Raw genomic sequence first — 9764 nt, 5'->3', positions numbered from 1 at the left:
GGTTCTGTTGTGTGGTGTGTAGTTGCTGGTGAGTATTTGCTTCAGATTGGGGGGCTGTCTGTAAGCAAGGACTGGTCTGTCTCCCAAGATCTGGCATGTGTTATGCAGGAAGTCAGACTAGATGACCACAGAGGTCCCTTCTGGCCTTGGAATCTATGAAATGATGCTAAGCTGGAATTTAATACTTGGAAGACTGGAGGTAATCATCGGAGCTATTAAGAAATACAAGGAAACGGAGAAGAAATTGCTTCATTAATGGAAAAACTGAGCTGCCCCAAATATAACTTGTTTCTGTTGTTTGTCAGTAGGGGGCATTATGAGTTTAAGATAACTCCTAAGGCAGATTTGTGCAGAAGACTGTTTTATTTCCCATATACCTAGGGGATATTAAATATAGGTGATTCTGTTTATGAAATTACAGATGCAATAAAAAGCAAAAGTCCTGTCTTTCAAATTCTATTCCTATACCCTTCTTATGTAGCCTATAGTTGCGCAGCCTAGTCCTTCCTCTGTCAGCAGAATTGGCCTTTCCGCTTCATCCACAGTTACAGCTTTTGGAATTCATGGGCATTGTTCATCTCCTTCTGAAACTCAATGAAGAGCTTGTCTTGTGACTTCTACCGCAGGTTGGAAAGTGATTAGGCACTAGTCTCTTGTTTTCCCTTGACGAAGTGCAGAATGATGATGGCTGCGCCAATACTTCATCCACTACCTCAGTTTGACTCCTCTGCATCTGTTTGGGGGAAAGGAGACATTTAAAAAAAATTCAGATAGACTTTATTTGTTACTTATTTAGCCGTGTCTCAGCAGCTGTGCCATGATGAGATCAGCTGTGAGCGTCTGTTGTTTAACTTGTCCTGGGATGGGTTTTTTTTGTTTTAATTTCCAAATTTGAGTTTTTTGGGTTTTTTGCTGTGTTATGTCCAAACACATGCTTTATACTGCATGCTGAACCTTGGAACTGTGCCATCAAAAGTGGCCCCCAGCTCTGGCAGATAGTTCTCTTTTGAAGTTCCTCCCCTTGTTCAAGATTATATTAATCTTGAAGACAGTTAGATAACGTTCAGCGTGAATTATTTAAAGTGATTAGCCCACCTCATACCATTGCCTAGAGAAAGAAAACTGAATTTCCATGGGACAAATTAGGAAAATACTGCTAGTGGTGAAACTTAATGAGTGAGTGGCTGAGAAATGTGCAGAGGTGACCATAAAAATGGAAAACAAAGTTCACAGTGGTAAACCGGAGTAGGAGAAATGGTGTGTATCTTTATGAATTGCACAGAGCCAAGCATGCTGTTGTTCCTAATCAAATAGTTTGCTTTAAAAATTAGGTGCCTCCTGGTGAGGTTAGCATTAGTGCACTGATTAGTTTTGTTTGTGCCTGGTCATTGTAGTGCAAATGTGGAACAGCGTAGGATAAATTGCTTAACATTTTACTTATTTTCATTAATGTTTATGTTAATTATTTCAAGTTAATTTGAGAGAAATAATCTTCTGCTCTGATAAATTGCAATGGTGTCTATTCCTGAATTTCTGGTAGAGATAGGAATTTGGTTACAGAATTAGCAATTTGGGTCTAGTAGGCTTAATCTTTAGAAGCTTTAACTGAGTTTAATGGTCAGGACAACCCCTTTTCCCCCTTTGCAGACACACTAATGTTCTTACATGTTCTTGCTGAATGCAGTGTCTGCCTCCATAAAGGTCTAATGTGCCAGTCACTGTGATATCTAGGTATCGGTCATATCTTGGGCTCAGTGGCGAGTATAGAGAGGCACTGGGGCAGCTGCTTGCTATTAAGAGTTGCCAGGGATTTTGGAGACAGGAAGAGGGGACAGTGTGGTAGTTTTTGGTGTGGTTGAGGGAAGTTATCTACAGTAATTGGAGCACAAAGATGTATTGGTAGGCAGAGAAGAAGGAATTTGAGAAGATAAAGTGGTGAAAGATGAGGGAAAAGAAGGAGAGAAGGAAAAATAGTTGGGGGGGGGGAGGAAAAGGCCAACAGGTTAGGCTGAAGGTATGGAGACAGGTGGAAGCTCTCATTGATTTCTGAATTAAAGATAAGGATGTGTAAGGTGAGGAGGAGCATTATTGTGAAGGAAAGAATAATTCAATTCATGTAGGTAATTGGAGAAGGGGATGTAATGCAACATGAGTTTACCAGAGGTAGATCATGCCAGACTAACCTGATTTCCTTCTGAAAAGCTAACTGATTTTTAGATAAGGTAAATGAAGTAGATTTAACTCCCTTGGACCTTGGTAAAGCATTTGACATGGTACCACATGGAAAATTATTAGTTAAAATAGAGAAGTTGGGGATTAGTATAATTTACAATGTGTGTAAGGAACTAGCTAAGGCAATGGGTTGTGTTGAAAGGCAGACCGGAGGGAGGTTACTGGTGGATTGGTCTTGGAACTGTCATTAATATTTTTATTAATGACCTTGGCACAAAAGTAGGAGCATGCCAATGAAATTTGCTGCAAAGCTGGGAGGCACTGTAAATACAGAGGAGGATCGGAATATTATCGAGGAAGATCTGGATGATCTTGAAGACTGGAGTAACAGAAATGGGATGAAATTCAATAGTACAAAGAGCAAGGTCATTCAATTAGGGTCTAAACCTAAGAATTTCTGTTATAAACTGGGGCTTATCAGCTGGAAGTGACAGAGGAGGAGAGGGACCTGGGTGTGTGGGTCAGTCACAGGATGACTGAGTCACCGGTGTGATGCAGCTGTGAAAAAGGCAAATGTGATTCTAGAATGTATCAGGCAAGGCATTTCCAGCAGAGATAGAGAAGTATTATGCCATCGTACAAAGCACTGGTGTCATAAATATAAAGGGAAGGGTAAACACCTTTAAATCCCTCCTGGCCAGAGGGAAAAAAACCCTTTCACCTCTAAAGGGTTAAGAAGCTAGGATAACCTCACTGGCACCTGACCAAAATGACCAAGGAGGAGACAAGATACTTTCAAAGCTGGAGGTGGGGAGAAACAAAGGTTCTCTCTGTCTGTGTGATGCTTTTGCCGGGAACAGAGGAGGAATGGAGTCTTAGAACTTAGTAAGTAATCTAGCTAGATATGCATTAGATTCTGTTTTGTTTAAATGGCTGATAAAATAGCTGTGCTGAATGGAATGTATATTCCTGTTTGTGTGTCTTTTTGTAACTTAAGGTTTTGCCTAGAGGGATTCTCTATGTTTTGAATCTGATTACCCTGTCAGGTCTTTACCATCCTGATTTTACAAAGGTGATTCTTTTACTTCTATTAAAATTCTTCTTTTAAGAACCTGATTGCTTTTTTCATTGTTCTTAAGATCCAAGGGTTTGGGTCTGTGTTCACCTATGCAAATTGGTGAGGATTTTTATCAAGCCTTCTCCAGGAAAGGGGGTGTAGGGTTTGGGGAGGATTTTGGAGGGGAAAGACGTTTCCAAGCGGTCTCTTTCCCTGTTATATATCTGTTAGACACTTGGTGGTGGCAGTGATAAAGTCCAAGGACAAAAGGTAAAATAGTTTGTACCTTGGGGAAGTTTTAACTTAAGCTGGTAAAACTAAGCTTAGGAGGTTTTCATGCAGGTCCCCACATCTGTACCCTAGAGTTCAGAGTGGGGAAGGAACCTTGACAACGGGTAAGACCTCATTTGGAATATTGTGTACAATTGTGGTCACCCATATTCAAGAAAGATTAATGCAAACTGGAAAAGGTGAAGAAAAGAGCTCCTAGAATGATCGGGGGAATGGAGGGCCTATTTAATGAGAGGAGATTGGAAGAGCTTAGCAAAAAGAAGGCTAAGTGTATGTGTACACTACGAAATTAGGTCGAATTTATAGTAGTCGATTTTTTAGAAAGCGATTTTATACAGTCAATTGTGTGTGTCCCCACTTAAGACCATTAAGATGGTGGAGTGCGTCCACAGTACCAGAGCTAGCGTCGACTTCCGGAGCGTTGCACTGTGGGTAGCTATCCCACAGTTCCCGCAGTCTCTGGCACCCATTGGAATTCTGGGTTGAGAACCCAGTGCATGATGGGGCAAAAAACATTGTCACGGGTGGTTCTGGGTACATGTCGCCAGGCCCCCTCTCCCTCCCTCCATGAAAGCAACAGCAGACAATCGTTTTGCACCTTTTTTCCTGGGTTACCCGTGCAGACGCCATACCACGGCAAGCATGGAGCCCGCTCAGTTCACCATAGGTCTCCTGGGTGCTGGCAGACGTGGGCCTATATTGCTACATAGCTAGACTGCTAGCTGCCGTCATCGTCTCCTGGGTGCTCGCCAGCAGACAGTTCAGTATGACTGCTAGCTGTCATCATCTCCTGGGTGCTCATGGTGCTGCTGGCTGGGAGAGCAGCCTGAGGCAGAATGGTCCTCTCAAGGATTGAACTCACAACCCTGGGTTTAGCAGGCCAATGCTCAAACCACTGTGCTATTCCTCTGCCAATATTCCAGGCAGGACTGAATCTCCATCAGACAAAACTTAAAGAAGAGAATGACCTGAGTCACTCCCATTTATGTCCAGGCGCCCCTGACAGACCTCACCGAGATCTGCCCGGAGCACCCATGTCTGCTCAGGCGCCCTGACCAACCTCACCGAGGCCGGCCAAGAGCACCCAGGAGACGACGAGGACAGATACCAGTCATACTGCACCATCTGCTGCCACAAGGCAATGAGCTGCTGCTGTGTAGCAATGTAGTCCCACGTCTGCCAGCACCCAGGAGACGTACGGTGAACTGAGCGGGCTCCACGCTTGCTGTGGTATGGCGTCTGCACGGGTAACCCAGGAAAAAAGGTGCGAAACGATTGTCTGCTGTTTCTTTCATGGAGGGAGGGAGAGGGGGCCTGGTGACATGTACCCAGAACCACCTGTGACAATGTTTTTTGCCCCATCATGCACGTCTGCTGCCAGCCTACCCCTTGCTCCCCACTCCCTCCGTGAAAGCAAGGGCCGAAAATTGTTTCGTGCCTTTTTCCATGCGAGCACCATATTGCTGTCAGCGTCGTCATCCACCCGCCGCTTCCGCTGCCACTCTGCTCTCCTGCTCACGCCATACCACGGCAAGCATGGAGCCCGCTCAGATCATCATGGCAGTTGTGACGGCTCTAAACACCACGCGCATTATCCAGCAGTATATGCAGAACCAGAACCAGAACCTGCAAAAGCAGGTGAGTAGGCGACCGCAGCGCGGTGAGGAGAGTGATAAGGACATGGACACAGACTTCTCTCAAAGTACGGACCTCGGAAATTTGGTCATCCTGGGGGCAATGGGGCAGGCTCATGCCATGGAATGCTGATTCTGGGCCTGGGAAACAAGCACAGACTGGTGGGACCGCATAGTGTTGCAGGTCTGGGACAATTCCCAATAGCTGTGAAACTTTTGCATGCGTAAGGGCACTTTCATGGAACTTTGTGACTTGCTTTTCCCTGCCCTGAAGCACCAGAATACCAAGATGAGAGCAGCCCTCACAGTTCACAAGAAAGTGGCAATAGCTCTCTGGAAGCTTGCAATGCCAGACAGCTACTGGTCAGTCAGGAGTCAATTTGGAGTGGGTATATCTACTGTAGGGGCTGCTGTGATCCAAGTATCCAATGCGATCACTGAGCTGCTGCTATCAAGGGTAGTGACTCTGGGAAATGTGCAGGTCATAGTGGATGGCTTTGCTGCAATGGGATTCCCTAACTGTGGTGGGGTGATAGACGGAACCCATATCCCTATCTTGGGACCAGAGCACCAAGGCAGCGAGTACATAAACCGGAGGTGGTACTTTTCAATGGTGCTGCAAGCACTGGTGGATCACAAGGGACGTTTCAACAACATCAACGTGGGATGGCCGGGAAAGGTACATTACGCTTGCATTTTCAGGAACTCTGGTCTGTGGGAACGGCTGCAGCAAGGGATTTACTTTCCAGACCAGAAAATAACTGTTGGGGATGTTGAAATGCCTATAGTTATCCTTGGGGATCCAGCCTACCCCTTAATGCCATGGCTCATGAAGCCATACACAGGCACCCTGGACGGTAGTCAGGAGCTGTTCAACAATAGGCTGAGCAAGTGCAAATGTAGAATGTGTATTTGGATGTTTAAAAGTGCACTGGTGCAGTTTACTGACTCGGTTAGACCTCAGCGAAACCAGTATTGCCATTGTTATTACTGCTTGCTGTGTGCTCCACAATATCTGTAAGAGTAAGGGAGAAACGTTTATGGCGGGGTGGGAGGTTGAGGCAAATCACCTGGCTGCTGATTATGCACAGCCAGAAACCAGGGTGGTTGGAAGAGCACAGCAGGGCCTGGTGTGCATCAGAGAAGCTTTGAAAACCAGTTTCATGGCTGGCCAGGCTACAGGGTGAAAGTTCTGTTTGTTTCTCCTTGATGAAAACCCTCCCCCTTGGTTCACTCTCCTTCCCTGTAAGCCAACCGCCCTCCCCTCCCCACTTTGATCAGTGCTTCCAGAGGCAATAAAGTCATTGCTGTTTCAAATCCACGCATTCTTTATTAATTCATCACACAAATGGGGGGGATAACTGCCAAGGTAGCCAGGGAGGGGTGGGGGAGTAGGAAGCACGGGGTGGGGTGGTGGAGGAGGGGAGGAAGGAAGGACAAGGCCACACTGCATTTCAAAACTTGTTGAATGCCAGCTTTCTGTTGCTTGGGCAGTCCTCTGGGGTGGAGTGGTTGGGTGCCCGGAGGCCCCCCCACCGCATTCTTGGGCGTCTGGGTGAGGAGGCTATGGAACTTGGGGAGGAGGGTGGTTGGTTACATAAGGGCTGCAGTGGTGGTCTGTGCTCCTGCGGCCTTTCCTGTTCCTCAGCCATATGCCAGAGCATATCAGTTTGATCCTCCAGTAGTCTCAGCATTGCATCCTGCCTCCTCTCAGCACACTGACGCCACCTCTCATCTCGCTTGTCCCTCCTATCCTCGCGTTCATTTTGTGCTTTCCTGGACTCTTACATTGACTCCCTCCATGCGTTGTGCTGGGCTCTTTCAGCATAGGAGGCCTGAATGAGCTTACAGAACATTTCATTGCTAGTGCATTTTTTTTTGGCTTCTTAGCTTTGATAGCCTCTGGGACGGAGATGATAGGGGGAGCGATGAAACATTTGCAGCTGCAGGAGGGGAAAAAAGGGAGATTAGTCTTTAAAAAGAGACATTTTAGAGAACAATGGGTAGACTCGTTCACAGTGAACCAAGCTATTAACATAACATTACATAGCATGTTTGCTTTCTTTACAAGGTCACATTTTGCCTCTTATATTGAAGGCCTGCTGGTATGGTGTGAGATATGGTTTCAGACAGCAGAGCCCTCATTTCACATACCAAACAGCCGTTGGGTTGGCCCTTTAAAATGGATTGGCTGTTTAAAAGGAGGGGCTGCGATGTTCAGGTTAACATGCAGCACAAACTCAACTAACCCCCCCACCTCCCCACATACACACACCCTCCCCCCCAATTCTCTGGGATGATCGCTTCACCCCTCCCGCCACCGCATGGCTAACAGCAGGGATGATTTCTGTTCAGCCACAGTCAAACAGCCCAGCAGGAACGGCCACCTCGGAATGTCCCCTTAATAAAATTCCCCTATTTCAACCAGGTGACCATGAATGATATCACTCTCCTGAGGATAACACAGAAAGATAAAGAACGGATGTTGCTTGAATGCCGGCAAACACCGGGACCATACGCTGCCATGCTTTGTTATGCAATGATTCCAGACTACGTGCTGCTGGTGTGCCGTAGTAAAGTGTCCTACCATGGAAGATGGAATAAGGCTGCCCTCACCAGAAACCTTTTGCAAAGGCTTTGGGAGTACCTCCAGGAGAGCTTCATGGAGATGTCCCTGGAGGATTTCTGCTCCATCCCCATACGTGTTAACAGACTTTTCCAGTAGCTGTACTGGCTGTGAATTCATCCCAAGTCCTCAGGGCAAATTAATCATTAAACACGCTTGTTTTTAAATTCTCTGGGATGATTGTTTTACCCCTCACCCCACTGCATGGCTGGTATCAGGGAAGATGCCTGCTAGCCAAACGTGAACAGCTCAGCGCCAATACCCCCCACCCTGCCACTTGGCTAACTACAGGGAGGATTTCTTTTCAGCCACAGGCAAACAACCCAGTAGGAACGGCCACCTCTGAATGTCCCCTTAATTGAATTCCCCTATTTCAACCAGGTTACCAGGAACAATATTACTCTCCTGAGGATAACACAGAGAGATAAAGAATGGACGTTGCTTGAATGCCAGCAAATACCGGGACCATATGCTGCCAGGCTTTGTCATGCAATAATACCAGATTACTTGTTACTAGCATGGCATGGTAAAGTGTCCTACCATGGGGGACAGAATAAAGCTGCTTCCCCAGAAATCTTCTGCAAAGGCTTTTAGAGTACCTCCAGGAGAGCTTCATGGAGATGTCCCTGGAGGATTTCCGTTCCATCCCCAGACATGTTAACAGACTTTTCCAGTAACTGTACTGGCTGTGAATGCATCCCAAGTCCTCAGAGCAAATTAATCATTCAACACGCTTGCTTTTAAACCGTGTATTATATTTACAAAGGTACACTCACCAGAGGTCCCTTCTCCGCCTTCTAGGTCCGGGAGCCCGCCTTCGGTGGGTTGGGAGGGTACTAGAATTAGGGTGAAGAACAGTTACTGGCTGTCGGGGAAAACAGTTTCTCCACTTGCTTGCTGTGCTTCAGCCTCCTCCTCCTCATCATCTTCCTTGTCCCCAAAATCCGCATCCCTGCTGCGTGAGAGTCCATTGACGGAGTCCACACACAGGGCTGGGGTAGTTGTAGGGGCACCCCCTAGAATGGCATGCAGCTCATCATAGAAGTGGCATGTCTGGGGCTCTGACCCAGAGCGGCTGTTTGCCTCTCTGGTTCTTTGGTAGGCTTGCCTGAGCTTCTTAAGTTTCACGCGGCACTGCTGCAGGTCCCTGTTATCGCCTCTGTCCTTCATGCCCTTGGAGATTTTTCAAATATTTTCATAAATCCATAGATACTAAGGTCAGAAGGGACCATTATGATCATCTAGTCCGACTCCCTGCACAACGCAGGCCATAGAATCTCACCCACCCACTCCTGCGAAAAACCTCTCACCTATGTCTGAGCTATTGAAGTCCTCAGATCGTGGATTAAAGACTTCAAGGAGCAGAGAATCCTCCAGCAAGTGACCCATGCCCCATGCTATGGAGGAAGGTGAAAAACCTCCAGGGCCTCTTCCAGTCTGCCCTGGAGGAAAATTCCTTCCCGACCCCAATGAGGCGATCAGCTAAACCTTGAGCATATGGGCAAGATTCACCAGCCAGATATCCAGGAAAGAATTTTCTGTAGTAACTCAGATTTTGACATTTTGTCTTTTTGAACGGAATTCTTATAACACAGATTCGTCTCCCCATACAGCAATCAGATCCAGTATCTTCTGGGACTGGATGGTCACTTGTGCTGATCAGCTCGCCACGTTGGCCAAACAGGAAATGAAATTCAAAAGTTTGCGGGGCTTTTCCTGTCTACATGGCCAGTGCATCTGAGTTGAGAGTGCTGTCCACAGCGGTCACAATGGAGCACTCTGGGATAGCTCCCGGAGGCCAATACTGTCTAATTGCGTCCACAATACCCCAAATTGGACCCAGCAAGGTCGATTTCAGCGCTAATCCACTCGTCGGGGAGGAGTACAGAAACCGATTTTAAGAGTCCTTAAAGTCAGGAAAATATGGCTTCATCGTGTGGATGGGTGCAAGGCTAAACTGATCTAACACTGCTAAATCCGACCT

Source organism: Dermochelys coriacea, chromosome 9 (assembly GCF_009764565.3).
Source record: "Dermochelys coriacea isolate rDerCor1 chromosome 9, rDerCor1.pri.v4, whole genome shotgun sequence".
Classification (NCBI taxonomy): Eukaryota; Metazoa; Chordata; order Testudines; family Dermochelyidae; genus Dermochelys; species Dermochelys coriacea.
Note: the sequence above shows the minus strand (reverse complement) of the source record.